The following is a 6,921-nucleotide window of genomic DNA, read 5'->3' as shown; positions in this document are numbered from 1 at the left end:
GCAGCAGCCTTATTTTGCAGGCAAAAATGAAGCAACTTGCTTAAAGTGGAAGTGTCAACAGGGAAGGTTTCGAAACAAATTTCTGATACAGTAAATTACATGGATGGCATTTATGCAAGAGCTCTGGGGAGACCTCAGCACAGATCACTGGGCTGCTATGAGACACACAACCTGTTTAATTCAGCTTGAAAACAGAGGGAATGACTGGAGGAAAAGGAGCCGGGGTTGGGCTTTTGTCTTTTAAAGATCTTTGGGACCTGTGACTTGTGAATCTAAGCTCCACACTGAGAATTTGCCCCTCAATTCAAGAGAGAGGTTGAGGTGCTGGAACATGTCCAGAGAAGGGCAACAAAGCTGGTGAGGGGCCTGGAACACAAACCCTATGAGGAGAGGTTGAGGGAGCTGGGGGTGTTTAGCCTGGAGAAGAGGAGGCTCAGGGGGGACCTCATTGCTGTCTACAACTACCTGAAGGGACATTGTAGCCAGGTGGGGGTTGGTCTCTTCTCCCAGGCAACCAGCAATAGAACAAGGGGACACAGTCTCAAGTTGTGCCAGGGTAGGTATAGGCTGGATATTAGGAAGAAGTTCTTCACAGAGAGAGTGATTGGCATTGGAATGGGCTGCCCAGGGAGGTGGTGGAGGCACCGTCCCTGGGGGTCTTCAAGAAAAGCCTGGCTGAGGCACTTAGTGCCATGGTCTAGTTGACTGGCTAGGGCTGGGTGCTAGGTTGGACTGGATGATCTTGGAGGTCTCTTCCAACCTGGTTGATTCTATGATTCTATGAATTAGAAATAGCATCCTTGGACACAGAGAGAAATGAGATTATAGGGAAGAAACAATCTCACTCCAGAAAAAAGTCATGTCTCATTCCTGAAAGGAGTCAGGAATCCTGTCACACAGAAGTTGCTGAGTAGATGGATGTGCATGCATGCCCAAAACTTTCAGCAATGTCCTACACCAAATACCCTTAACTGCTTTTCTCCATAACACATTTACTCCTGTGTTTAATAACGAGGCAATGGGAAATGGTCAGTGTTTAAGGCAAAGAAACACACCAGTGCTGTATCATCAGGGTCTGCAGCAGGGCTTGTGATTTTTGCAGTACTCATAAAATGGTCTGCACAAGGGTATAAGCAGTGACGGGGCAGAATTTGCTGGTGAGGCCAAGATAAGCAGTGGGTGAAAATGAGCAGTCATGGTAGACTTCAAGAAAGATCTCACAATGAACAGATGGCTGATAAAAAAAGAAAAGCCTGGATGAGGCACCTCTGAGATCATCCAGTCCAACCTATCACCCAGCCCTATCCAGTCACCTAGACCATGGCACTAAGTGTTCAAGAAAAGACTGGATGAGGCACTTAGTGCCATGGTCTAGTTGACTGGCTAGGGCTGGGTGCTAGGTTGGACTGGATGATCTTGGAGTTCTCTTCCAACCTGGTTGATTCTATGGCGGGGGGTTGGAACTAGATGATCTTTGAGATCCCTTCCAATCTAAACCATTCTATGATTCCTAAACCTTAAGTCTACATCAAAGACGATGATCAGATGAACATGAGAAGGGATGAGAAGAGAAAGCAAAGCTGGGAAAAAGGAGAACAAGAAGGGTTGAGAATGGAAGGAGAGAAGAACGGAAAGCTCTGGTTTCACCATTCTGATGGGGAGTTGCTGAGCAGAATAAATCAAGAGCCAAAGGCAACCCAGACATTTAGTTTGGGCAGAATGAGACTGCTGTGGAATAGGTGCTTGCCTGGAGTTGATTAGCTAAAATGCTTGCAGCCAAGATCGTTCAGATCTAAAGCATGGAGGGGGATAAGAAAGGCACATAAAACTCTTCTGCAAAAACAGGGCAGCTGGTTAAGAAAGCTCTCCAAAGGGTGCACTGAAGCACCAGCTGTAGAGATGGAGTAGTGAGGATGACTAGGGAGGCACAGATTATGAAACTAGATTTACAGAATCATATCATGTCAGGGGCTAGAGGAGATCTCCAGAGATCATAGAGTCCAGGGTCTAATCCTCTCACCAAAGCAGGATCACCTAGGGTAGGCCACACAGAAATGCACCCAGGGAGGTTTTGAAAGTCTCCAGAGAAAGAGTCCACAACTTCTCTTGGCAGCCTGTTGCAGTGCTCTGTCACCCTCACCATAAAGAAGTGTCTCCTTGTGTTGAGGTGGAAACTCCTGCGTTCTAGCTTGTACAAATTGTTCTGTGTCCTATGACTGAGCACCACCCAAAGGAGACTGTCACCTTCATCTTGACCACCACCCCTCAGATCATTACAGATGTTGATCCCCTTCTCTCAGCCTTCTCTTCTCAAGACTAAACAGCTTCAATTGTCTCAGTGTTTCTTCATAGGAGAGATGCTCAAGTCCCTTAATTATCCTCATGGCTCTCCATTGGACTATCTCCAGCAGGTCCTTATCTCTCTTGAACTGGGGAGCTCAAAACTGGACACAATACTCCAGGTGTGGTCTCACCAGGCCAGAGCACAGGGGGAGGGGAACCTCCCTAGACCTGCTAGACACAATTTTCTTAATGCACCCTAGGATGCCATTGGCTCTCTTGGCAACAAGGGCACACTGCTGGCCCATGCAGAACTTGCTGTCCACCAGGACTCCAAGGTCTTGCTCCATGGAGCTACTTTTCAGCAGGGTAGACCCCAACCTGTACTAATGCCTGCAGTTACTCCTCCACAGATGCAGGACTCTGCACTTGCCCTTACTGAGCTTCATGAGGTTTGCCTTCACCCAGCTCTCAGCCCATCCAGATCTCGTTGGATGGCAACACAGCCTGATGGGATGTCAGGCACCCCCCATCCCATTTTGTATCATCAGTGAACTTGCTGATGTCCTCATCCAGGTCACTGATGAAGATATTGAATAACTCCAGATCCAGTACTGATCCCTGAGAATACCACTTGCCATAGGCTTCCAGCTGGATGTTATGCCATTGATTGTAACTGTCTGCACTCTGTTGCTGAAAGTTACCAATCCACCTCACAGTCCAATCATCTAACCCCACTTTTCTTGAGTTTACCTATGAGGATGTTGTGGGAGACAGAATCAAAAACCTTGCTGAAGCCAAAGACAGGCAATATCCACTGCTCTCCCTTCATCTATCCATTTGGTCATGCCTTTTTAGAAGCCTACCAGATTAGTCAAGCAGGATTTCCCCTTAGTGAATCCATGCTGGCTATTCTTGATAACACTCTTTTCTTTCATGTGGTTAGAGATGACCTCCAGAATGAGCTACTCCATCACTTTCCCAGGGATGGAGGTGAGGCTGACTGATCTGTAGTTACCCAGGCCTTCTTCTTGCCCTTTTTGAAGGCTGGGGTGAGAGTTCCCAAATCCCTCCCAAACTTTCAAGCCCAGAAGTTCCCCTAGCATTTCCACTTCTTGCTTAGTGGACTGCAGATCCTTCTCACTGCTCTTCCTACCTTCCTGGATGCTGTTGCTCTGCCTGGCTCCTGAGCCCTACACTTTTCCTCCTGGCCTTCCTCTCTGAATTCAGCTGCAGTGTCGTGGGGTATGAAATGCAGTGCTCAGGGGATCTGCAGGCTCTTCTGGGTGCTGCCCCTACTTGCAGAGCCTGATACAGCCTGGCATTTGCCTTTGGTGTGAGAACATCCCATTCAGTTCACCACATGCCTGCTGAACTGTAACATGATACAACACGAATAGCTTTCCCACTTGGGCTTGCACCCTTTGCTCTTTGCCTTTCCTACGACGTTAACTTTCTGAGAGCCGCGAGGCAAGCTGCTGCCAGAGGAAATGAGGCAGGGCTGCCTGTGGAGCTGTTCCTCTTCAACAGAAATCATTTCTAGGGAGAAGATGAAAGAAATCCTCAGCATAATGCACACTGTCACACAGAGCTGAAGGTCCACCACGAGCTGGGAGCATGCGGGTGTTAAACTTGCATTTTGTTTTCACCAGTCTATTGTGCTCCCAGCCTTTCTCTCCACTTTCTCCCACTACTGGTACACCTTCCTTGACAGCCCAGCACTAGCTGGAGTGCTCTCCAGAAGCTTGGCTAGATGACCTTGCATGTAGGCAGTGCCAAGTGTTTGCTAATACTCCTGCAAACCAGAGCCTTGCAGAAATCGTGTCGATGCCTCCAGTGCTATGTAACATTCTCAGCCCAGAAGCTTCTCATCCTTCTGTTCCCCTGGTTTCCATTTGCCATGTCACAGAAAAAGCAAAAGTAGCAGACACGGATGAAACCTGATCTGCCAGCCCAGGCGAGCTGCCCAGGTTTCTGCCAGGTTCCTTGCTGCCTGCATGACAACTCTACTTCCTACCCAACAAATCAGAGGCAAAAGATTTATCTGCTTTGGTTTTGGGAAGCCTGCCAGGTGTGTTATGCACACGCACCAGGGTGTCCTGCCCCTCCTCTAGTGTCTTTCTCTTCAGTGTCACTTGTGATTTGTGCCTGCAGCAGCAGCCTGAAGGCAAGGGGGGCAGTTGCTGGACAAAAACTCTTCTCCGCCTTCTTGGTTCAACCATTATTGCTGCCAGACTACAGGTGTGAACAGTGTTTTTCCACTTGGATCTCAGCCTTGGACTTACACCATGCTCTGTAGTACAGAAACTAGGAAGGCAACAGAGCAGCTGTTACTGAAATGTCTTGCTCTTACATATCTCAACTCTGTGCATTAGTGAGTTCTTAGAAATGTTTCAGCCATTAAGTGGTTTTATGTGCTACCCAGAAGGCAGGTTTTCCAGCTGCCCAGCACTGGGGGAAGCCAAGAACACTGGCACCCAGGCCAAAGCTGCCCGACAAAATGCTGCTAGGCTTAGCCAGGAATACTCTGCAAACAGCAGCCTATGACTGCCTGAACTGGTTCTGTCCTGAACAGTGCCAAAACAGCTGCCAAAACCCAGTACAAGGAAGAGAGGTGGTGTATTAACACTGTGAGGCAGTGCTGGGGAGAGCCAGAACATCAGACTGAAACAGACACCACCTCTTGGTCTGGTCCTCAGCAGAGCTGCCCTGTAATCCAGGACAGCACAGCACCATTGTGCCACCAAGCATGGGGGAGTGTAAATAAATAGCCCCTGAGTTAAAGGCTTAGAGACAGCTTCAAGCACCCTATACACCTCTGGACACAGTGCTAGCCTGTGCAACCCAGATTTGGCCACAGTCTCGCTTCTCCCAGGGATGGGTGAAGTGTAGGGGTGTGCGTGGCTGCCCTCTGGTACAGAGGGATTGGCCATAGAGGCAATGAGCTAGCGGGAGCTTGGCTGCAAAGAGGTCATCACCGAGGCATACATGAGGAAATGAGGTTGGTATGGGAGAAGAGCACTGTCACAAGGGGCAGTTGTACACTAGGGTTACTGGTCCACAAGCCTTCTGTTTCTCCACTAAAACACTGTACCTTCAGGGGTGTTAGATGTTGCCATTCATTTGCAGTCTCACTGCAGACACCAGAAACAGAAAACAGTTTCTCCATACACAAAGTGTTTCAATGAAAATAGATTTATTTCAAAAGGCAGAAAACACATAACGAGTAACATGGTCTTGTATGTTGCAAGCCCTCTATCCTCAGTGCAAAGTAACATCTTGTCCAGCCCTGACTTAGAGTGATTCCAAATAAGATGACCAAGGTGGTTGCAGCAATGATACTCCAACTTGAGCACTGGCTAAGGATTGAGAAACAGTGTGCCAGTGCACTGACGCAAGGGCAGAACTCTCTTCTGCAGAAAGATCTTGCCCCTTGTTTCAGCTGTTGTTCAAGTGCTCCTGCACTCAGCAGTGGCCCCTAGAGGGCCGCAAAGATGGTCCAAGTGCTGGAAACATCTCTGCTGTGAGGATAGGCTGAGGGAGCTGATGTGGTTCAGCCTAAAGACTCCATAATAGACCCCATAGTTGCCCTCCAACATCTGAAAGGATCCTACAGGAAGGCTGGAGAGGGACTTTTCATAGGATGTCTAGCAATAGAACAAGGGTAAATGGTTTAAAGCTCAAGGAGAGTTAAGTTTAGATCTTAGTTCTGCAGCACCAAGGTGATCAGATTCTGGATCAGATTCTGGAATGGGTTGCTGCCCAGGGAGGTTGTGGATGCCTCCTCCCTGTGGTTGGTTAAGGTCAGGTTGGATGAGGCCTTGAGTCTAATTGAGAGGTGTCCCTGCCCATGGCAGGGAGGTTGGCTTGGATGATCTCTAAGGTCCCTTCCAACCTAAGTGATTCTATATAGACACACCAGTTTCACTCCCCACTGCCCAAGCTCAGCATCCCTTAGCACCTTGAGCAGCAGATACATAGGACCAAAACAAATGGAGGGCTTGAAAAGAAAGAGGTAGAAAATCGGTGCAACTTGTTCTGCAAGAGAACAGGCTGTTGGTAGATACCCACTTTGTGACTATTAACAGTGCGAGGTGGAGGGTCCCCAGGAACACCGAAGTACGGACACACAGGCTGCCAGGCATGGCAGGTCTGTGCAGACTGACTGTTCCTTTGTCTCCCCTCTGCCAGGGTACAACTGGTCCAGGTAGTGCAGACTGGCTGAGTGCTGATGAAAGTTAAGTTTCTGCAGCAGTCCTATCTAAAGGCACAAGTCCAGTTGGGTGCAGAAAAAGTATAAAGAAAAAAAAATAATAAAGAAAAAAAGGCCACTGTCTGTTTGTGTATGTTCTCTTGGCAGCACTGGGAGAGGGCAGAGCTGAGCAGCTTTGACCTGCAAGGAAGTCCAGAAGTATCACTCAGTGGAGGATGTAAAAGGAGAGCTCCATTCAGCAGTCCCTGTACCACATTCTTGCAGTTACCTATGCAGATCTCGCGTGTTTTGTCTTTCTGCTGCCTAACCTCAGACACAAGGAGAAATCCCCTGGATACAGCAGTACACAGGGAGATGATAGCCTCAGCAAGCTAGAAGGCAAGGAAGGAACCATCTAAAAAGCTTCACCCCAACACAAATTCCCGAGA

The 6,921-nt window shown here is 48.5% G+C and overlaps 1 protein-coding gene across 3 annotated transcripts in view; it reads right to left on the bottom strand.

Moving 5' to 3' along the window:
* Window positions 1-5,459: 5,459 nt before the first annotated feature.
* The window catches only part of LOC135173367 (unconventional myosin-VIIa-like), a 42,668-nt gene continuing 41,206 nt past the window's right edge, over window positions 5,460-6,921 (bottom strand). For all 3 annotated transcript variants that reach the window (XM_064140214.1, XM_064140216.1, XM_064140215.1), the window contains exon 30: window positions 5,460-6,673. The gene's annotated coding sequence lies outside the window, so the exon portion shown is untranslated. The remainder of the gene's footprint in view (window positions 6,674-6,921) is intronic.

This window comes from Pogoniulus pusillus, chromosome Z (assembly GCF_015220805.1).
Source record: "Pogoniulus pusillus isolate bPogPus1 chromosome Z, bPogPus1.pri, whole genome shotgun sequence".
NCBI lineage: Eukaryota > Metazoa > Chordata > Aves > Piciformes > Lybiidae > Pogoniulus > Pogoniulus pusillus.
Note: the sequence above shows the minus strand (reverse complement) of the source record. Positions and strands in the feature narration are given on the sequence as shown.